Source organism: Chiloscyllium plagiosum, chromosome 18, assembly GCF_004010195.1.
Source record: "Chiloscyllium plagiosum isolate BGI_BamShark_2017 chromosome 18, ASM401019v2, whole genome shotgun sequence".
In the NCBI taxonomy this organism is placed as follows: domain Eukaryota; kingdom Metazoa; phylum Chordata; class Chondrichthyes; order Orectolobiformes; family Hemiscylliidae; genus Chiloscyllium; species Chiloscyllium plagiosum.
The window spans coordinates 36,152,310-36,176,661 of NC_057727.1; the positions used below are offsets into that span (position 1 = coordinate 36,152,310).

At 39.2% G+C, this 24,352-nt stretch overlaps 1 protein-coding gene across 3 annotated transcripts in view; it reads right to left on the reverse strand.

The window, feature by feature from the left end:
- The window catches only part of fhit (fragile histidine triad diadenosine triphosphatase), a 1,108,831-nt gene that overhangs the window by 1,065,643 nt on the left and 18,836 nt on the right, over positions 1–24,352 (reverse strand). For 2 of the 3 annotated variants that reach the window (XM_043708211.1, XM_043708212.1), the window contains exon 2: positions 19,234–19,283. The exons of the other annotated variant lie outside the window; for it this stretch is intronic. The gene's annotated coding sequence lies outside the window, so the exon portion shown is untranslated. The remainder of the gene's footprint in view (positions 1–19,233; positions 19,284–24,352) is intronic. 3 annotated transcript variants of the gene reach the window in all.

Genomic DNA, 24,352 nt, shown 5'->3' on the forward strand with positions numbered 1-24,352 from the left:
ATCTGCCAAGTTTTTGCCCACTCATGTAACCATTAGATTAGATTAGATTACCTACAATGTGGAAACAGGCCCTTCAGCCCAACAAGTCCACACCGACCCTACGAAGAGCAACCCACCCCCCTACATTCGCCCCTGACTAATGCACCTAACACTACAGGCAATTTAGAGTGGCCAATTCACCAAACCTGCACATCTTTGGACTGTGGGAGGAAACTGGAGCACCCGGAGGAAACCCACGCAGACACGGGAGAATGTGCGGGTCCCTGGTGCTGTGACGCAGCAGTGTTCACCACTGAGCCACCGTGCCGCAAATTAGTTAACTAATCACAGAATATCTTACATTCATGTTCACTTCTACAAGATACTCCCTTTATAGCTGAGCAGGAGGTGGAAGAAGCCTGTTCCTTATCTCTACTCACAGGTGAGGTGTCCAAGACTGCTATCTAGATAATGAAGATGTCCAATAATTATCCCCTACAAGCTACTAAGCCTGTGCCATTTCTGGGTTCAGCTATTGTCACAGGGTCTTGCTGCATGGATGGAGGCTTCTCAGTAACAGCATTGTTGAAGCAAAGGATAAACTGGGGCTCTTGAAGGATGGTCTCATCAGCTCCTTGACTGCCTCAACGTTTCCATAATGTCCTTACATGCTGGTTGGAGCTTCCAACTGGCATTCACTCCATTCATCACCACTATAAATGACACTGTGTTCAATGGCACAGTGAGCCTCACTCTTTCCATGCATTTCAGTGCTTTGCTCCTGCATTTATTCAGAATAGTGCTGCATTGCTCAAAGCCCCAAGCAATGTATCACTTGGAACCGTCTATAGTCTGCCTATGGCTCCAAATGCTTCAGTGATCTCTGACAAGTGGGAATTCATATGCCTCCTGATTCTTCAGGAAGACCCTCCATGTGTATGATACTCCAGGCCCAGCACATTCACCCGCTGTCAAGGTTCTGTCTGTTCTCAGATGGGTTTGCCCAGACCTTTGCCTCCTCTACAATCTGACTTGATCACTTCTGAGGTGCATTTCACCTAGTACCCCCCCCCCCCCCCCACCCCATTCTAAGCTAGACTGGGGCATAACTGAGGTGAGCATGTCTGTGCTGATGTAATTTGTGAAGAAATGATGTGATGGAGCTCTCACAGGGACATTACTTCCCATTGAGGAGGCTGGTAACAACTGGGCTAGTATTCTGTGCTTCTCTTCTACAAGTGGCCCTATGAAAACACAAGAGAAAGGTCATGAGAAATTGAGCTAATGTGCAGGTGGTTCAGCAGAACCATCACATGGATTACAGTGGTCATATAGGCACAATGCATGTTTTGTAGGTGTAACTTCATGCATTTCACTTGCAGGTTGAGCTATCAAACTCCCCTGCTCTGGACAGTTTCCAATTTCACTGTCCCCCACTGTCTACCACAATGATATCTTTACTATCTCCAAGGCTGCCTCCTCAATAGGGATCAGTATGTGGAGCTGTGATACCCACTATCAGTCTTAATTATCTCTCTAGAATTGTGGGCTCTCTTCTACAATGGATAGATAGTCACTATGGAGACAGATTTAAAAGCATACTGTCCTTATTCACTTATTCCGGCTGAACATTCACAAGAGGCACTGTATTGTGCAGCAATGCTCCCTACTCCCATTGAATCTCATACGTGAGAGTTGCCAACCCCTTATGATTGCAACTCACCTCTCAATTTCACAATGTTCAGGAGAACTAGTGACACTCACTCTGCTTATCTCATATGTGATCTGGTCCATATCAAGTTAGAGACCTGTCACCTGGGTGCCACATTGCATTCACCTTTCCAGGCTTTTGCAGATCACTGGAATTTTTTTGCTCTTCATTTAGTACTTGCTGGCTTTTAAAACTGCACAGTCACCTCCATCCATGTCATCTTGGTATTGCTGGGAGGATTTCTTCTTCTGGAATGAATATAGCATCTGTCAAAGGCTGATGAGAGGATTAGGAAAAGCATGGTTGCTGGTCTTCTGAACATCCCTTTGCTCCATTCCTTCAGGAAACAACAAGCTCAGTAATAGCTTGTATTTGCTTTTTAATGTATCCTCTGTATTGTTACGACACGGGGTAAGCATTCCTGCTTAATTTAAAAACCAGCAACACAGATAAGATTTATCCCGTGCAGTAAAAATACGAGTGGCCAAAAACTAAGTAAAAATTAACAACTTTATTTCTTAAAGTATAACAAAGAATAATTAACTAACCACTATTTAAAATTTCTTTCTCAAACCTATCTTTTAGCTTCCTTTCTATAATACTATTCTGATAAAACTCCCAATTAGGATTTACAAAACATTTCTTATCTCAAAATCAGACAGCTGTAGGTTCTTGTCTTTGGATCTTCCTGTGTCTTTTATCCTTGTTAGGAATTTCTGTGTCACAAGTTACTGATCAAAAAGGTACATTTAAGAGAGAGCTATTTTTCAAGTAGTCTAGTACATGCTGGGATTGGCAGTTCTCCTCTCAACTGTTCAATTTCACATTCCGTGCATGTACAGTCTTTTGCTTTTTAACTTCTTAAATAGTTTGTTTGCCTGAAATGACATACACACAGTTTTTACTCATGCATCTCAATTAAGGGGGAGAATGAGTGAATTTAAACATATGTTGGAAAGAGTGAAGTGTGGAGAGTTTCAAAGTCTAGACATGTATATTGATAGACCAACCAACTGAAACTGAATAATCACCAGCATTGCTAGAGATATTGATAGTCCAACCAGCTGAAACTGAATAACGACCAGAGTTGCTAGTTTTCCAAAGCACCAGAAATATTGCGGACTTCAGAGTCTTCTGAAAGTTTGAATGGAATGCTTTTGGTTTTGGAACAAATTAGAATGCTCTCTCATTTGACTAACAACTAGCTGCCAATCAGCCGAAGCAAGAACAAGAATGTAGATTGCAGAAAGCAGCAGAAACTGCTGTTAAGTTGTTTGTGGCACTATGAGAACATCCTAAAGCTTAGTCTGCAACATTCTTGCCAAACAAGAAAATAAAGCAGTCATGTTCATTCTGTAGTTTAGATATTCCGTCAAAGCTGTAGGTTATCAATTGTGATTCTAGCTTCACTGAACCTAAATGTTTTTCTTGGTCTCAATGCAATCTTCTAACAGTTCTTTTGTAATGCCCAGTAGTAGTTAAGACAGTCACAAAAGTCTTTCTGCATGCAACTGGTACTTCAGTAAAAAAAATCATTACAACAAAGCTGCTTGACTACTTAGTCATAATTTTGACTCCTTTTAAATACAAAGAAATTGAAGAGCAAAACTAAAGTATTTGTATAACAGACTCTTTGAATCTTGTACATTATATTGTCAAAATACATTGATGTGACATTTAAAATCCTGCAGAGTTTGCATTTTTTAACAATTGCACAGACAAATTTGAAAACGTAGTACCAAGTAAAAGTTATTATGGTTATTTCACTAACATCTATAAAACACTGCGATTACATTAGATTTGCACAGTAGTGTAAATTACACAAACTTCTTTTTTATATATGTGCAGTTTTGTCAGCAAAATGATTTCAACGGACTACTGTTACATGCAACAGTAGCAGTTTGCCTAGTTTCAAGTCAAGTACATCAATAATCACAAATAATAAAGAATTTATTATATTATACTGAGACAACTTTTTTTTCCATCAAAATGTTTCCAATTAAGCCAAGTTTCTTGAGAAAATTCGGTTCTCAGTAGTAAGCTTTCATAGTGAGTGTTTGCTTATATAGAGGTTATCCAGTCTCTAATGGTACAAGTGAGAATATTATAGATTCCTTCCTGGCTTAAAATACCAAGCTTTACTGACCCTTGTTACAATTAACCATTTTCTTAAATAAGACACAAGCATGATGAACTGAATGGTCTCCTCTACGCTGTATCATTCAACAATAATGTATCTATCAGGACTAAGGGAGAAGCAACCTTCTTCATTTTAGAAAGGATATCCACGAAGATTGTAACAAAGTTTTAAAAGGAAATTCAAACTCCCAGAACTCTGGCACAAGATTTCATCATTTGAACAAAATCTTACTGTGCAGAGGTTGTACAAAACATGTACTACTAACAAGACAATACATTTCATAAACATATGTACATTCAACCCAAGAGTCTGAATAAAATTCTCCACATTCTACCATGTTCAACCAACAATTCCCTGATACAGAGGAACCTCAATTACCCTGCATTTGATTATCCGAATTTCGGATTAGCCGGCAAGATCGTAAGGTCCTGATGCTTGGCTAAACAATGTTATGTGGCTTTCCATTATCCGGAATTCGATTAACCTAACAAAATACTCCCTTACTGTATCCTTCAAATAATCAAGGTTCCTCTGTACACAGGTTCTGAGTGTTAATTCATTCTCCTGGACCAAAATAAGCCTTGCCTCAGTTCAAAGGAACTCACTTTTGAGCTCTTCAGTGTTCCTGTTATTCTCCAATTTCTTCAGGTCCTTCTACTAACATCCAACAGGCGAACCTTTTTATTCTCCTTCAACACCTCATAATTGTCAACTCTCCACTTCAAGTGTGGGCCTCAGTACATTCTTGCTAAATGACCCACTTTCTTTGCAGTTCTCTCTTTCAGCCTCTCACAAAGCTGCTCCCAAGGTTTTGTGAGAAATCACCAAGATAAAACCTAAAACAAAACGAAAAAGCTCAGTACAAATCATCCCTTTGACAACTTAGCAGACCTGGGATGTATGGGGAAGACAAAGGTAATGTCTCTGGATTCCAGCACTTCAGAGACCCAAGGCAATGCTCTGGCACATGGTTTCAAGTCACAACATAGCAGCTGGTGGAATGTAAATTTTTAGATAATGAACTTGGAACATAAAGCTAATCTCTGTAATGGTGCAATGATTGTCATTAAAAACCCAACAACTTGATTAGGAAAGGAAACCTGTCATCCTTACCTATGGTGTAATTCCAGATCACAGGAATGTGCTGACTATTAACTGCATATTGAGATAGCCCTGCAAGCCAGTCAGTTGTAACATCCACTAGAGAAACGTCCAAAGGGAACTAAACGAGATGGAGTACCCAGCGTCAGCCTAGACACTGAAACAACAAAGCACATCCAGAACTGTCAACTTTGCAAAGTCCTCCGAGTTAGTCAGCGATTATGCACAGTTCCTACTTCCTTACCTGAATAGTTACACAGGAAAAATTGGCTACTAGAAGTCCTAACCTAACGCCTGGGTAACTGCACAAATGAATAATCTCATCATCTACTCACCTACTTATGCACCTATACATTCATTCATTTACTAACACACTGAAAAACTGCTAAAATATCCTAAAGAATTTCCATTACAAATGTGACAATGCATTAGACATCTGCCCTGAATTATTTCCTTGAGTTCAGTCATTTATTTTACAGAAAACGTACTACTTCCAATCCAGCAACTTGATATCCAAAAATGACAGATACAATTAAGAAGAATTGCACATAATCCTGGTGTCTGCTCAGTTCACTGTTGAGCAGCATCCTCAGTAGGATCTGCATTTTGAGCAGAGAGCATAAGGAGGACAAAAACAATACACTTGCAATCTGAAAGTAGTAAATATCTCATTCCTACTCTTGCAGTTACTGATGGAATCAAAAGTATAAGGATCCCTCAACAATTGGAAGAAATGAAGCTCAACTAAAATGATTTCTACTAAGTATATCTGTACATGATTGAGTGCATTTATCTGATCTTACTGGAAGCATCACAAAGCCTGCATGCTCAAATACAAACTGAACGTTTTTATGTTTAGAAAATTTTAGAAATTTAGAAAATTAAATTGTGTATCTATGATTTTGATTGGTAAAGAGATGCAAGTGAACAGACAATGCTGAAAGCTGACTGGATTTGATTCCTTTAAATAGGCGCTGAAGCTATTGACTGATCATGCAAACCCATCACTTTGAATTGCCCTGGCTGTGACAATCACAAGGTTATCTGATTTTGCAGCAGTTGTCAATATTATTTTCTTGTTCATCTTTTAAAGTTTCCAATGATGAAGGAAGTATTCACACTTTGTGTTTAAAAACAGATTTTGAACACCGCTTAGCTACAGCATGAACATGTGTTAAAAATACTCAAGCTAATTAGTTAGGAAATACTTGTTCATTGTCACCTTTAGAAAGTGAACACTTAAGTTCATTTAGAATACTGCAGCAAGTGCCATAAAATGGCGTGCAGCTTCTATGCGGATTCACTTTGTTGCTCCCTCCCAGGTTTCCTGTGCTAAGTGAGTTCTGCCTGATTCTCCAATGGGAATTTGATCCAGCGAATCAAATGCAGGCAAGGTGTATTTTGCAATGGCTATAACTTTGAAATGTAAATGAAAACACATTTGCAAATGACAGAACATCTTCAATAAGTGTCAGATTGTCAGAGAAACAATAAGTTCACAATAGAAAACACAAAGAACAAAAATACAACTATTGTTGTCGCTTGTATTTATGACAAGTTAAGATAATTTTCTTGTACTAAAAATGCTAATCAGTTAATCAGATTTCACGAACTCGGAGGACTGGATAACTGAAGGCCTTATATGGCAGGATATTTTACATGATGAATTCCATTTTGTTTGCAATGCTTCAAAGAATAATAAATTGAACAAATTAATACCATATTGCATATCTCTTCAGTCCAACTGTACATCTCTATAACTCTATATCTCAAACAGCCTGTGGTTCATTTACAAAGAAATGGAAATGAGTCATCTGGGTGGGTTGCTCTTCAGAGTGTCGGCGTGGACTTGTTGGATCGAAGGGCCTGTTTCCACACTGTAACTAATCTAATCTAATCTGTGATAACTCAACTAGCACATAAGGAATGCTTAATTTATTTTGTTTTTGAGTTTTTAAAAATACAGTTGTTCAAAGTTTAATGGCGTCCGTAAGTTCCTTTAACTCCATTTCAATAGGAATAGAAGAAACACTTCTAGAAACAAACCAGCACGATTCAAGGTGAATCTATTTATTTGTTTCATTTTCAACCCTCCACAGCCTTTCATGATGCGGATTCAAAATATTCTTCACATAGTCAAAACACAGCTTTTCAAAATTAACAGAAATGAAGGTTTTGTCCCACCCACTTTCATCTGGCTTGAATTGTATTAATTTGCTCCCTTTTGATACTTGAAACAAATTAGCTCGTGGGGAAACATAAAAACATTTAAATTTGTAACAACCTGTTCATTTAAGCCTTTGTCACTCAAGTGTTGAGACTATTGGTGCATGAAACACTTTCTATTCACAAATGTCTATTTACTTTTCACAATAGTATAATTTAATGGTTATAAATATATATTTAGAATGTTAAATGGATACTATGGGAACCTATCTCCTGCAAGCACAAAATAATTGAAGATTTTTCTAAAGCAAATTTAGTTGATTTGCATTTGACATGCAACATACAACAGCACTATAATTTAGTTAAAGCTGCAAAAATCAAAGATGAGGAAATGACATTTTGGCAGGTTATTATTTGGTAGTTTTATAAATTTAAGGCTATGAAAAGAGCTACACATTAATTACATTAGCCTTCCAAACCATAATGCCTCACTGCAGTCAAATATCTTGCTTTGAAGATACTTAAGTACAACTACTGCAACTATCTGGTTCCTGGTTCATGAGTTTCTGTGCATAATTTTTAGTTTTAGGAATTAAAGTTTAACATTAAGAAATGGGATAAATGCACATGAAGGCAATGGGAGCCCATATTACTTGAAAGGTTAGGGTCATGCTACTTTAAGAGATTAAAAGGATGTTGCCAGGGTTGTAGGATTTGAGCTATAGGAAGTGGTTGAATAGGCTGTTTTTCCTGGAGCATCAGAGGCTGAGGGGTGACCTTACAGAGTTTTATAAAATCACGAGGGGCATGGATAAGGTAAATAGACAAGGTCTTTTCCCTGGGGTGGGAGAGTCCAGAACTAGAGGGCATAGGTTTAGATTGAGAGGGGAAAGATATGGTGTGTGTTTGGAATGAGCTGACAGAGGAAGTGGTGGAGGCTGGTATAATTACAGCATTTAAAGAGCATCTAGATGGGTATATGAGTAGGAAGGGTTTGGAAGAATATAGGCCACATGCTGGCAAATGGGACTAGATTAGGTTAGGAAATCTGGTGGGCATGGACGAGTTGGACCAAAGGGTCTGTTTCTGTGCTGGACATGTCTATGACTCTGTGACTCCAATTGCTAGAAAGGGTAGACCAGAAACAGCAGGTGGGCTACATAAACACCAGTCAGGGAGAATTTGCTTTGGAAGTTAAAACTAAATTAGTTAATAGCATTCAATGAATTCAGAAGCTGTAAAATCTATTTATTTCATCAGACCAAAGAAGAAATTCAAATAAAAGTTAGGTTAAAGTCAGGCAGATGTCATCATACAGCTGGGAGTAGATTAAGGTTCAGTGGTTTAAATTTTGAGTGCTTGCTAGAAGTCAGTTGCAGTATGGAACAGAGAGAGTACTAAAGCAGAAAGAGTGGCTGTAGACAGCACAAGTGCTGCTCTTAGCACACTCCGGACAGTGAGGGCTCAACAGCAATCATAGGAATTGGTGTTGCCATGCTATGGAAAAAGATTAAAGCTAAAATGAAGCGCTTGAAACCATTGGTAATGCAGATGAGTGGTGTGAAGGAAGCCCACAAATAGCTCTTGCTTAAAACAACACAAATTAGTGCAATCTACTAAAAGTCACCATAGTCTCAGAGGACCCTAGGCTATTCTCTCATTGAATCATTTACATCATGGAAGCAGAACCTTCAGTCTATTCAGTCCACGCTGACTATGTTCCCAAACTAAACTGGTCCTACCTGCCTGTGCTTAGCCCATATCCTTCCAAATCTTTCCTATTCATGAACTTATCCAAATGTCTTTTAAACACTGCAATTATACCTGCATCCACTACTTTCTCTTGCTGTTCATTCCATACATGAACCACACCGTGTGGAAAATAATGCCCCTCATTTCCTTTTTAAATCTTTCTCCTTTCACCTTAAAACTATGGCCCTGATTTTGAACTCCCCTCCGCCCAGGAAAAACACCCTTGTCATTCACCTTATCTATGCCCCTTAAGATTTTATAAACCTCAATAAGGTCACCCCTCAACCTCCCACACAGTGAAAAATGTCCCTGCCTTTCCAACTTATTTTTACAACTCAAACCCTCCATTCCCAGCATTATCCTGGTAAATCTTTTCTGAACCCTCTCAAGTTTAATAATATTTCTAATTACAGAGAGACAACTGGTGCTGGTTTAACATGATTAACAAGCCTCAGCCAAGGAAATAGACTGAGAAAGAAAGTCCTTCATCGTAACCTCATAGATTCAATTTTATGCTGTTGGCATCACTCTGCATCACAAACAAGCTGTCCAGCTAACTGAGCAATCTGCTAAACACATATATACAACATATACTCTTAACATATAGAATTAAAATGGGATATACAGAACCTAGGCGAAATATGGTCAAATGTATTCCAGGTTGCACTTTAAATGGTTGAGCCAATGTCTCTCCGTGCTAAAAAAAATACTGGTAATTCATTCTTGATATTTGCTTCACCAATATTACCACTTGGATTTCTTAATAGCAGATTCTCTGCTATTTCATAAAAAAAAAGTAGTGTTATTACAAAGAACAGCAATCTCAGGTGTAACGAGAGAACCTTCTGTTGACCAATATGAAATCACATCAATACTGAATGAAGAATCAACTGCCTAAGTAATTATACATTTTCCACTGAAGGAAAGCATTGAATCAAGGTGGGAAGCCAATTGTGATGTAAATGCAAGAAATTGAAAAAGGGTGGAAAACCGTTCTGACAATCAACTGATCTTAATTTAATTTTTTTCACATCTCCCTATTAAATAAACAAGAACATCATCATTTCATGGAAATAGGAGAACATCACAGCACAACATAATTGGTCTACCTTATAACTAGCACATTGCATGATTTCAGAACATCCAAAATGTTTCATACCCACTCAAATAATACAATGCAGTCTCTGCTCTAATATAGGGAAACTCAGAAGCTATGGAAATCAATTTGTTCACAATAGGTTCCAAATGCAGCAATGAGATAAAATATCAGGTATTATGTTTTAGCAATTATGCATTGGGATAAACATTTGACCAAGAGAACTCACCCATATTTGGAGAAGGGTGTGAAGTTTATGATCATTACATCAATCAGAGGGGATATAGAGGATCTCAATTTAACATCCCATATGAATGTCAGCAACTCTGATTGTGCAGCTCACTATCAGCTAATACCTGAAGTATCTGCCCAGAATTTTACCCAAATCCTGGAGTGAAATTTGAGCATACAAACCTATGACACAGACATCCTGTAAACATTTTTATCAGCTATCAGAATCTGGTGAATTCAATACTGTATTTCAATCATTTAAGAAGTCATAACCCTAACCCTACCAACACACCAATCAGAATTCAAATTTTAACTCTGATTTATAAAAAATAACAGGCTGTCAACTCTATTAGTATTGGCTGGGGAACAATTGTAACAATATTTTTATTAAATTCAGAAAAAAATAGTGAAACACAAATGTCACAATTTTTCAAGGAAAAGAATGATGCAAGAAGTTTAGAATCGTACTTCATTCCTTTCAAGGTTTTTTTTTTAAAAAGCAGCGAGTCCTTAGCGTTACTGGAGAATGTCCTGGAGGCAGATTCAATTGTAGAATTGGGTCGTTATGTGAAAAAAAGAAACTTTCAGTGTTAAAGGGAAAAGGCAGGTGGGACAATGCCAACTGCATTTATGGGCAGCCTCACATGCACAATAGCCAAATTACCTCATTATAAGCTGTAGCTATTCTATGGAAAGGGAAAAGCATGTATTGAAATAGCAGATTTCATGCCTTCAAGATATTCCAACCACTTTACAGTCAAAATTAGTCAGCAAAAATCTGGGCAGATATCCCATTATGACAATAGGACATAATGACTATGAGTTGTCTTCACAGCCTTCTGTGACAATGAGCTCTGCAAATTCACCCACCCTCAGGTTGAAGAAATTCCTCCTCATCTCAGTCCTAAAGAGTTGTCTCTTCATTCTGAGGCTGTGCCCCTCACATCCTAGTTTCTCCTACTAATGGAAACATCTCCACATTCACTCTATCCCAGGCTTCTCAGTATTCTGTAGGTTTCAAAGACATTCCCTTCATCATTCTAAACTCAATCAAGCACAGACCCAGAGTTCTCAACCATTCCTCATTTAACAAGTCTTTCACCCTGGGATCATTCATTAAACCTCCTCATGACACCCTTCAACACCAGTATGTCCTTCCTTAGATACAAGCCTCAAAACTGTTCACAATAATACAAATGCGGTCTGATGAGAGCTTTTTATAGTCTCAGCAGTACATCTTGCTCGTATTCCAGCCCTTCTCTTCTAACCTTCTCGAAATGAATGCTAACATTGTATTTATCTTCATAACTGGGAACTGAACTTGCATGTTAACCACAGGAGCATCACGAACTAGGATTCTTAAGTCCATTTGTGCTTCAGATTTCCGAAACTTTTACAATTTAGAAAACAGTCTACGCCTTCCTGACAAAGTGCATAACCTCACCAGTTTCCCACATTGTATTCCATCTGCCACTTCTTTGCCTACATCCTTAGCCTTTCCAATTCTTCTGCAGCCTTCCTCTCTCCTCACATAATCTGCCCCTCCGACTATCTTTATGTCATTTGCAATCTTAGCAACAATGCTCTCAGTTCCTCTGTCCAGATCGTTCATGTATAACATGAATAGTTGAGGTCCCAATACTGACTCCTGTGGAACTATTCTGGGGTCACTGGCTGCCATCCTGGAACAAACCTCATTTTCTCTGCTTGCAGCCTTCTGTCTCTACAGTATCTTGCCTTTAAAACCACAAGCTCTTTCTTTATTTAGCAGCTTTCTTGTCAAAGACTTTCTGAAAATCCAAATCATATCCACTGGCTCTCCTTTGTCTAACTTGCTCATCAAAGGGTTTTAACAGATTTGTCAGGCATGACCTCCCTTTGATGAAGCTGTGCTGACTCAGCCCTATTTTACTATGCACATCTAAGCACTCGCAATCTCATCCTTAATAATGGATTCTAAAATCTGACCAATGACCAAGGTCAGGCTAACTGGCATATAATTTCCCGTCTTCGGCCTCCCTCCTTCAGTAAACACAGCAGCATTGAGGCCAGTAACCCAATTTTTCATGATCCTGCCACCATCCTCGTTATGTGTAGTAACTGGACCTAGATTCCCCACTTTAGTCAGAATCCAATTCCTGTTAACATCTCTAACACGCAATAGCACCTGTGTTACATTCAAGTGTCAGCTGAGATTAATAGGGCTTGAAGTCACAAGCTCCTGACTCAGGCAATAGCTAATCTGACATTTGATTTCTTGTTTTTATATCATTAACACTGCAGTATTGTAGTGAGAGAAAGCCTGACAGTATATATTTGCTACAATCTGAAAGTACCTCTATATCATGTGCTCAACCTTTTCAATGTCAATCCTTTGCCAGCACAGCAGACAGGAGCCAACAGAATTTTGGTTAACAAGTGATAATAGTTCACTGGAGGGACAGGAGCCCTGATGCAATACACAGAATCTGAAATTGAAATGCCAATTTGAGAAGACAGATGGTCTTTTTCTCAATAATCTTACTGTTCAACACAACGAAGAGTTACAGTCTGCATCTCCAGAACACCCATACATCCTTTAAAAATATGTTGACTTTATTAAATCCATACTTTGCTATATTCCCAAACTGATTATTACATATTTTTCTTACAATTTTAAACCTATACAATCACAAAATAACATTTTTTAAAAATTAAATTTCCTGAATATTAAATTGATTAAACTACTACTATATCATAACACCATTTACCATTTTTGTAAATACAATACTTGCACCAGCACATCATAGATAAAAATAAAATTCTGAAGTACTCCAAAATGTTAAACTAATTACAAGAACAAGTAACAGATACAAACTCACACAGTTCACATCCTATAAAGCACTAAGTTACAAAATTCTATCCCAGTGCTAGATGTTAATTGTGCTGACAGACTTTGACAAGAGGAGACAAAGACTTAGTGCACAAGTGGTGGATCAGTGAAGAAATGGTGACCATTTTTTGTCTCTTTTCTTCCATTTCCTATTGTTCTGTTCCTTTTTAAATCCAGTTCATGTTTGATATCATGCAGTTTTCAGGAAAGATAAAATGCCTGAAAATTCAACTGGTGTACTCTGAACAGATGCTACTTTACTTGGTGAGACCAGCATTTTGTGTTTTCAGTTTGGATTTCCAGAATTTGCAAGGTTACTTTTTTAGTGCTACTGGGAGAGTTTAAACTAACTCAGCTGGGGTGTGGAGATAACATCAAAGAGGAATACGAAGGTGTACATAATAATGGGATTATGTACACCTTCGTATTCCTCTGCACGAGAATAATGAATACTAAATTATTAGACAGAATCAGAATAAAGAAGAAAGCAAAAGAAACAGTTGAAATGGGGGTTATTATGCATGTACATGAATGAATGTTTATTAAATAAATTGCTGAGTTGCCAGTGTAGATAGTTTTTTTCATTCTTTGCTGGGTAACCTTGTCCCTGGTAAAGCCAGCATTTTTTGCCCATCCCTAATTACCTTTGAAATAAGAGGCTTATTGAGCTATTTCTGAAGACAGTTAACATTACTGAGTTCAGAGCCACATCCTCAGGTTAGGATAGCAGATTTCCTTCCCTCAAAGGACATTAATAATTGCGTTAGGTTTTTACAACAATAGTTTATGGCACTATTACTGAGAGCAGCTTTATTTTGCAGATTCATTATTCATTTAATTTAAATTCCACCAGCTGTCATGGTGGGATTTGAACCTGTGTCCCAGAGAATTAGTCTGAGCTTCTGGATTAGTAATCAACTGACAATGACACTATGTCACCATCTCATTTAATTGTCAAATTGAAATGTGATGCTGTGGCCATCACAAAGACTCAGTTGAAAGGAGACAGAACTAGGCGATAAATATTGCTTGATACAAGTTCAGAAAAGATAACAAAGGAACAATAGGAGAGGGGTGGCAGTGCTGATTAAGGAGGGTATTACCATGCTGAAAAAAAATGTCCCAAAAGGGTCAATGACAGAAACAATTTAGCTGGAGCTAAGGAACTGAGAAAACAGCAATTGCATTGTTCAATGTAGTCTATACGGCACCAAAAATTGAATTGAATGTGGAGGAACAAACCTGCAAGGAAATCACAGAGAGGTGCAAAAAGTATGGACTAGTTATCAGTCGGGATTTATAATGGTGGATGGTCATTGTGCTGAGAGGAGAAAGAGATCCCGCGCGTGTTCAGGAAAATTTTCTGCTGTAATAGGTTTCTTGCATGATGAGAAAGTGGACATGCAAGACTGATTTTTGGGTTTGAGATGTAGAACATAGAATATAGAACAATACATCGCAGAACAGGCTCTTCGGCCCTCAATGTTGCGCCGACCTGTGAACTATTCTCGGCTCGTCCCCCTACACACTATCTCATCATCATCATCATCATCATCATCCATGTGCTTATCCGAGGATTGTTTAGATCTCCCTAATGTGGCTGAGCTAACTACATTGGCAGGTAGGGCATTCCACGCCCTTACCACTCTGAGTAAAGGACCTGCCTCTGACATCTGTCTTAAATCTATCATCCGTCAATTTATAGTTATGGCCCCTCGTACAAGCTAACATCATTATCGTAGGAAAAAGACTTTCACTGTCTACCCTATCTAATCCTCTGATCATCTTGTATGTCTCTATCAAATCTCCTCTTAGCCTTCTTCTTTCCGATGAGAATAGTCCAAGTCTCTCAGCCTTTCCTCATAAGACCTTCCCTCCAGACCAGGCAACATCCAGGTAAATCTATTCTGCAACTTTTCCAATGCTTTCACATCCTTCCAGAAATATGGTGACCCGATCTGTACACAATATTCCAAGTGTGGCCACACTTGCATTTTGTATACTTGCAGCATGACATTGCGGCTCCAGAACTCAATCCCTCTCCCAATGAAACCTAACATACCGTATGCCTTTTTAACAGCACTATCCATCTGGGTGGCAACTTTCAGGGATCTATGTACATGGACTCCAAGATTGTTCTGCACATCCACACTACCAAGAATCCTTCCATTGAACCAGTACTCTGCCTTTCTGTTATTCTTCCCAAAGTGCAGCCCAAAGATTACTTGGCAAAATTGACAAGTAGATTAAATGTCAGAGAAGACTATCTCCTATTTAGGGGATAAGAAGGGGGCAAGAATAGACCTGGGACAAATAATTTGGCACCACAGGGTGACAGGAAAAACAGTCAGAAATCATATGACACGAGGTTATAGTCCAACAGGTTTATTTGAAATCACAAGCTTTAGGAGTGTAGCCCCTTTAGGAATGAAGTGAGAGAGAAACACACAGAACACAGAATGTATGGGCAGAGTGATCAAGGGCAAAGAGATCACAAGATCATACAAATGGTGTGAGTGCAGTGTCAAATAATAAGTCTCTGCAGGTGACCAAGTGTGTAAGACAGTGTGAATATCAATAGCCGAATAACAACTGAAGGGATGACCTATAATCTGATTAAATGAGCAAAAGGATATTATAAAAAAACTTAAAAATAAAGTGATGCTGGAGACAAACCAAGTGACTGGAATAACATGGAACATAAACAGAAGCCGTTGGAAAAGCCCAGCAGGTCCAGCAGCATCTGTGAAAAAAATACAAAGGGTCACTGGACCCGAAATGTTAACTCTGATTTTTCTTCACAGATGCTGCCAGACCTGCTCAGCACCCCAACCCCCAGCAACCCCTGCCTCTGTAACCTGCACCACAATGTTCTGTATCAGTAAAATCTTCCTTATTCTCTTAATTTGACACCATGACCTTGATAAATTATTACAATATCTCTACCTTAATTACTTCGTACAATTTTGGATTACTTCTTTGGTTAGAGCCTCGGCATGTGCCTCTTATACCTATCATGTTATAACATCCTGGTAAATCTCTTCTGATCCCCCCTCTCTAGCTTAATAATATCCTTCCCGTAACTGGGAGACCAGAACTGGACACAGTACTCCCAAGAGGCCTCACCAATATCTTGAACAATTTCAACATGACTTCCCATCTCCTATACTCAAAGGATTGAGCAATGAACGCATACATGCTAAATGCCTTTTTAACCAACTTGTCTACATGTGATGCAAACTTCAAATAATTATGTACCTAAACCCCTAAGTCCCTCTGTTCTACAGCACTACCTAATGCCCTATCATTAATTATATAGGTTCTGTCCTGTTTGTTGTACCATTTGTTTTTAAAGACCTCTCAAAAGAACATTGTCTCCCCACCAACTTGTGCAAACTTCAAACCCAGAACAATCCAACCCAGAGGAGAACCATCTACAAAAGGTACCAGGCATTTCAAGTGTCTCCAAAAGGCCCAGGTTGACGTCAAGTTACAACAGGAAAAGCATGCAAACATTTGGGTATTCCACCCGCACACCTCTTCCAATACTACCTACCCAACTTCCAGCAGAACTTGTGGATCTAGTATTGTCCGGTATTGTCTACTTACCTGCTCACAACACCAGAGAGAAGAAAATTATCCTCAATCCCAAGAAATTGCCTAAGAATCATTAACTTGACTAAAGTTTAAGGTAGCTGGAAATGTGTTGCTGGAAAAGCGCAGCAGGTCAGGCAGCATCCAGGGAACAGGTCAGACTGGGGTGGGGACGGAGAGGTCGGGAAGAAGATCTCAGGTTAGGAAGGCGGTGCTGAATTTGATGGATTTGACTGAATTATATATAACGTTAAGGTAGCTGACTAGCACAACAACACTTAAGCGTATATCATCCACTGCTTTTTCTTCACTCGGAATATAAGCGAAGCTAGTAAAGCCTGGCAAAGTTACAAAACAGGGCTACTTGCATGCCAAATAGAATAAGCAACAATTGATATGCAGAGATAAGCGATTCCACAACAAACAGATCTGATCCATGTTCTGCAGTCCTGTTTGCTGATGACTGCACAATCTTCAACGTCATTCATGACTCCTCAGACACTGATGTAGCCCATGCCCAAAATGTGGACAATGTCCAGGCTTGGGCTGACAAGAGGCAAGTAACATTCACATGATATAAATGCCAGGTTTGCAAGATTTGGAGATGCCGGTGATGGACTGGGGTGTACAAAGTTAAAAATCACACAACACCAAATTATAGTCCAACAGGTTCAATTGGAAGCACACTAGCTTTCGGAGCGATGCTCCTGATGAAGGAGCGTTGCTCCGAAAGCTAGTGTGCTTCCAATTAAACCTGTTGGACTATTACCTGGTGTTGTGTGATTTTTAGGTTTGCAAGAGACAGTGTAGCCATTGCCCTGGACATTCACTAGCATCACCATCACCAAAATATCTGCTATCAACATCCTGGGAGTTATCATTGACTAGAAACTGAACTGGGCTAGTCAGTTAAGGACTGTGGCTACAAGAGCAGACCAGAGGCCAGAAATCCTGCAGCAATTAATTCACTTCCTCACTCCCCAAAGCCTGTCCATCAGCTACAAAGGTACAAGTCAGTAGTATAACGGATTTAGGAGGATGAATCCAACTCCAGCTGCACTCAAAGAAGCTTGACACCATCCAGGACAAAATGGCCCACTCAGCAGGAGCAGTGGACACTTTATACAAGATGCACTACAGAAATTCATCAACAATCCTCAGAAAGTGCCATCCAAACGCACAATCATTATAATTTAAAAGGACAAGAGAACACCAAAACCTGTATTTTCCCTCCATGCCACTCACATCCAGACTTGGAAATATATTTCCATTCCTTCATTGTCATTGGATCAAAATCCTGGAATTCCTTCACTAAGAGCATTGTGGGTATACCTATCAAAGTGGACAGCAGTGGTTTAAGAAGGCAATTCACCATCATCTTCTCATGAAACTAGAGATATGTGATAACTGCTGGCCCACAGTGATGTCATCATCGCACAAATGAATTTTTAAAAAGCCAGCATTTTTTGTCCATTGCCAAGTGCCTTTGAGAAAGAGATAAAGAGTGAGGCATGTTCTTTAATTGTTGCAGTCTATGCAATAATTAATTTTAATGTAAGTATTTATTTAAATGTTGTTACAAATAAATTGGGACTGTTTTATATTATAATTTAAACATGTAGATGCAATGGTGATGTCTGATCTTCCTACATAGTCAGAGTCACTTGTACCCATGCTTCCCACTTAGTGAACACCAGTTTTTGAAGTACAGCATTGTGAAAGGGATCTATAGAAGCCAGACAGATACCCATAAAGAAGAAATAAAGTGACAGGGACATCAAGGCAACTCTCAGATCATTCTTTTTCACTCAAAGTTTTAAGGAAGAGATCTGGAAACAAATCATGGTATTAATAAAATTGTGTGACAATGATGAGCTGAGGTTTTGAAGCCCAAAATCATCATAGCACAAAATGTGACCTTTCCCACCACAATTCTGTGCAATGTTTTCAGTGTACACTACCCAGTTTTTCTGTACATAACATCAACTAGCTGCTTATAGTGGAGCATGTTATTCTTGAACTTTCTGTACCTACTATATTCTAGTTATGAAATGCCAAGAATTAATGAGTTAGTGGTCAGTTCTAGCTAAAATGGCCTCCATAGTTAATATTTTAGGAGAAGATATTGTTAGACCAATCAGTACAAGAGAAATGGGATTAATTGGAAACCTCTGCTAACGAGACAAAACAGACATGACAAGTTGAATGGTCTCCTTCTGTGCTGTATTCTAAGATTTCAACCATTCTAAGATTCTAATAATACCTTACTGAGAAGAAGTGATATATTTACTGTTAACAAGTTGAATCACGTTATTGAATATTAAATTTACTGCTATAATCAGGAACAAAGATGTGAATACATGACTGGTAATTTAGTAAGTTGGAATCAGACCGTTTTATGAGAAGTTATCTCTATTCTAATCACTTGTACTGTTGAACACAGCTTGGCACTCTTATCGTGCGAAAATAGACAGGCATTTAGACCTTCCTGACTCACATCTCTTTAATCAAAATATACTGATCCCAGAATGAGAGAAAATCAATACTGCAAAACAACGTTATTGTCAACCTAAAGCAATAGGTATTCTTACCCTTACAGAAACGCTCTCAATGGATCCAAGTTGCTCAGAGCACTCAATAACTGAAAGTAAAAGAAAACAGACATTGTACTTCACATATTATAGACACATGTTCCACATGCTGAAGGAAATTAATACACCTGTTGAATAAGAGCAGGATAGAGACTGGATATTAAGCAAAGGAGTAACTCATTTTTTGTTTCTCCAAAACCTTTCCAACACCTACACGATGCAAGGCAGGAGCGTGAAAAGATATTTGTTCCCTACCTGGTAAATGTAGCTCAAACAATATTCAAGCAGTTCAACATTAGGATGAAGCAGTTCACTTAATTGGCACCTCATCCATCATTTTAAACATCTATCCCATCCACCATGGTGCCTTGTGGCTTCAAACTCTGCACCACTTACAAGATGTACTGCAGTGACTTGCCACGGCTCCTTTGTCAGTACCTTCTAAACTCTCAACCTTCACCACCTCGAAGAACAAGCTCTGCAAGCACATAGTAACATCTGCACCAGCAAGTTTTCATCCAAGTCAAAAACCACTATGTCTTAGAAATATATCACCATTCTTTATTAATGCTAGTTCGGGGGAGTGGTTTGAGTATTACAACATCACAGAGACTTTAGTAGTTCAAGAAAATGTCTCATCGTCACTGCCTTAATTTCAATAAGTCAGCACTATCCATATTCCATAAACAAATAAAAGGAATCAACATAATTAATGAAAGTGCAATAGTGCATTTAAAATAGTCATGCATTATTATCAGTCTTTGAGCCCCATGCTTAATACTGTGCATTATAGACATTAAAAATTCCCAACAATATGCTTGGAAAAACATAGTGTTTCCAGGAACATAAAAAGACAAAAATTGACACAATTATAAGGATGAAATACTCAAATGGAGGAACAATAGACCTTCTCATCTAACAGGCTGTGGGGAATTGTAACAAAGGGAATTGGAAGCATGTACAAATATGTTTTTACTTTAACTCCTGGGTTGAATCTTAGAGGCTGGCAGAGGTTGCTTTGAGTGCAAGGAGGGTCAGTATTAAAACCCCAAAAAGTGCTGTTGTGTTTATAATCCTGTCCGCTTTTGGATTTAATTCTGGTGAGTTCCTCCTGAAGTCAGATCAAGTCAGTCATCAAAATATTTGAATCTGCAATTAAATCAAGCTAATCCAGTTTATACACACTCAGCATATGGATTTCCTGAGCTGTGTGGAATTTGCCAGGGTCAGTCACATGAGAGCCCATCGGAAAGGTTTGTTCAGTGGAACTGACAAGCTGGAAAACCTTCCACAAAATAAATTGAATAGTAGTAGATCTGCTTAAATGAAAGGCTGGTTCTCTCACTCTCTTCTGAGAATGCGCTCTTATTACTTAACAGGTCATTTCACCTGTCTTTGACTTTGCAGACATTAAGTATGTAATGAAAAAGAAACAAAATAACTGCAGGTGCTTTAAATCAGAAACAAAAATAGAAATTGTTCAGAAAAGCTGAGAGGTTCTGGCAACATCTGTGGAAAAAAAAAAGAGTTAATATTTCAGGTCGAGTGACCCTTCCTTAGAACCATGAGACCATAAGGCACAAGAGTTGAAATTAGGCCATTCGGCCCATCGAATCTGCTCCACCAATTCAATCATGGCTGATAGGTTATTCTAGGAGAAAGTGAGGACTGCAGACGCTGGAGATCAGAGCTGAAAATGTGTTGCTGGAAAAGCGCAGCAGGTCAGGCAGCATCCAAAGAACAGGAGAATCGACGTTTCGGGCATAAACCCTTCTTCATTCTATCCCATTTTCCTGCTTTTTTCCCTGTAACCTTTGATCCCCTTGGAAATGAAGAACGTATCTATCTCTGTTTTAAATATTCTCAATAACCTGGCTTCGACAGCCTTCTGTGGCAATGAATTCCACAGATTCATTACTCTCTGGTTGCTGAAGATGTTTCTCCTTATCTCCGTTCTAAAGGGTCTTCTTTTTACTCAAAGGCTGTGCCCTTGGGTCCTCATCTCTCCTGCCAATGGAAATATCTTCCCAACATTCTCTCTGTCCAGGTCATTCAGTATTCTGTAAGTTTCAATCAGACTCCCCCTATACCCACTCCACCACCACCCCCACCCCCCCAATCCTTCTAAACTCCATCAAGTATAGTCCCAGAGTCCTCAAATATTCCTCGTAGAGTCAGCCTTTCATTACTGAAATTATTCCCGTGAAATTCCTCTGGACCCGCTCCAGGGCCAGTACATCCTTCCTAGAGCCCAAAATTGCTCACAATACTCTGAATGTCATCTGAACAGAGTTTATAAAGCCTCAGAAGTACATCCTTGCTTCTATATTCTAGACCTCTCAAAATAAATGCCATCATTGCATTTGCCTTCCTAATTACTGACTCAATCTGCAGGTCTACCTTAAACGAAACCTGGACGAGGACTCCCAAGTCCCTTTGCCCTTCAGATTTCTGAATTTTTTTCCCCATTTAGAAAATACTCCATGCCTCGATTCTTCCTAGCAAAGTGTATGACTTCACACTTGCCCATGTTATATCTCATCTGCCACTTGTGTGCTCACTCTCTTAATCTGTCTAAATCTTTCTACTGCCTCCCTGTCTCTTCAATACTACCTGCCCCTCCATCTATCTTTGCATCATCTACAAACTTAACCAGAATGCCTGCAGTTCTTTCATCTAGGTCATTAATGTATAAAGTGAAAAGTTGTGGGGAAACACTGACCCTCATGGAACATCACTAATTGCCGGCTTCCATCCTGAGAAGGACCCTTTTATCCCCATTCTCTGCGTTCTGCTAGACAGCCAATCTTCTATTCAGGCTCGTACCTTGCCTGTAACACCATGGGCCCTTACTTAACTCAGCAGCCTCTTGTGTGGCGCCTTATCAATGGCCTTCTGGAAGTCCAGGTGGATAACTCCATTGGCTCTCTTTAGTCTTACCTGCTCATTACCTCCTCAAGGAATTGCAATAGATTTGTCAGGCATGACCTCCCCTTGTTGAAACCATGGCCTATTTTACCATGCACTTTCATGTATTCAGAAATCTCATCCTTCACAATGGACTCTAAAATCTCATCAATGACAGAGGTCAAGCTGATTGATCTATACTTTCCTGTCTTTTGCCTTATTCCCCTCTTAAAGGAGGGGGGGTTACATTAGTGATTTAACATTAGAACAGCTTTGTTCTTCCTTGCTGTCAAATCTGGGAACAGCTCCCACAGCTTTACCTTAGACTTTACTGAAGAACAAAAGGAGCAGCACCATTAACAGCACCAAGAGCACCGACAGCAACAACAGAACCAGCTCCTTCTCCTCAGTCAAATACAAGACCAGTCAGAAAAGATGGATATAGAGGTCCAGCTCAAAGAGGTAGGACTTCCAGCTCAGGGTTTCAGAGCAGTGGATCAATTTTTTTGTTAGATCTGAGCATCAGTGCCTCAGGACGCTCAAGCTTTCACAGCTGGTCAGTGCTGTTAACTACAGCCTTCTGAAGCAATACTTTATTCCCTTGTGGACATAGGCATGCATTGGTAGCCACAAAACTGTCAATCACTGAATGGCCCAGCTTACCAAGTTCCCTGCCTCTCTCTGGAACTGTGTTCTCTGCTTTCTGCATCTTCAGGATATAAAACAAAGGCAGGCATGAGAAATGAATTGTATGTAGAGCAGGGAAGGACAACATTTGTGGGGTATAAGTAAGAGGATGACAAAGTGTTGGTTGCTCAAATAGAGAAATGAGAAGATGCCTTGTGTTAACCTGAGGAGTGTTGTGCAGAGAGGTTTTGGAAAGTCAGGATGTGGAGCTTGGAATTTTCAAGTGTAATACCATATGCCTTCCTGCCTTTCAGGATCCTTGAATCTCTTGGATAAAGTCACAAAGTCTGTGAGACCACAATGCTGTTGCTCATTTCCTCAGCCACTCTATGTCTGCCTGCCTAAATTCTTCCTCCTCACAAGTGGAAACATTACTTCACTTCAATCCCTCAAATCCTGCAACAGCATCTCTGGATGACAGAGATGCAGAAAGGAGGTGGGAAAGTAGGGGTAGGGAGTGGAAACATTCCTCGGTCTGCCTTCAATAAGTATTGTTAAGTGGGTGAGCAAATACCTAGTGAATTAAGCATAATGTTGGAAAGTGTAAAATTGAACATTTTGGCAGAAAGAATAAAAATGCTTTCATTTAAATAGTGAGATTTTGCAGAGAGATCATGGTGTCTTCATGCATGGACACTAAATGTTGTTATGCAGGTACAGGAAGTAATTAGGAAAGCTAATAAAATGGTCTCATTATTGCAAGTGGAAAGTAATATCAAAATAGGGAAGTTATGCTTCAATTTTAAATTACACAGGCACCAGTGAGACCATATCTGGAGTACTAGGAACAGTATTCATAACCTTATTTAAGGAACGATGTAAAATGTATCGGAAGACGTTTAGCGAAGATTTACCTGGAATGAGAAGATTGTCTTATGAGGAAAGTTTGGACAGAATAATCTTGTATTGGGTAGAGTCTTAAGAGGTGGCTTAATTGAAACATAGGATCCTGAGGGCTCTTGACAGGGCAGACGTGGAGAGGATGTTGCCTCTTTTGGGAGAATCGAGAACTTGGGGTCACTTAAAAATTAGGGGTTGCAAATTTGAAACTAAGATGAGATGAAACTTTTTCTCTCAGAGGGTCGTGAATCTTTCAAGCCTTCTTCTTGTAAACGTGGTGGAAGTGTAGCCCTTGAATATTGGGAGGCGAAGATATTTTTGTTAAGCACGGAATTAAAGATTTTCAGGGATAAGTGAGAATTTAGATTTAAGGTTACAACTAGATCAGCCATAATAATGGCTGATCTAATTGTAACCTCAAACCTCACAGCAGAACAAGCTCCTTGCTTGTATGTCTGTATGTACCCGTAGTTGCAGAAGCATCCGGAAGCAATTATTGTTTTGTCATTCTGATTTCTGCCAGGGCTTCTCTAATTCTGCCATTCCCCATCATAGATCAGGAAGATCTGTAGTAGGATATCCATATCAGAACTGAGTAGAACGGAGAGACAATTAAAACCAGCTTCAGGTACAAACATGTTGCCAATGTGATTCCCCCTGCACTCTCCTGTTAGCCTTTTTCCAA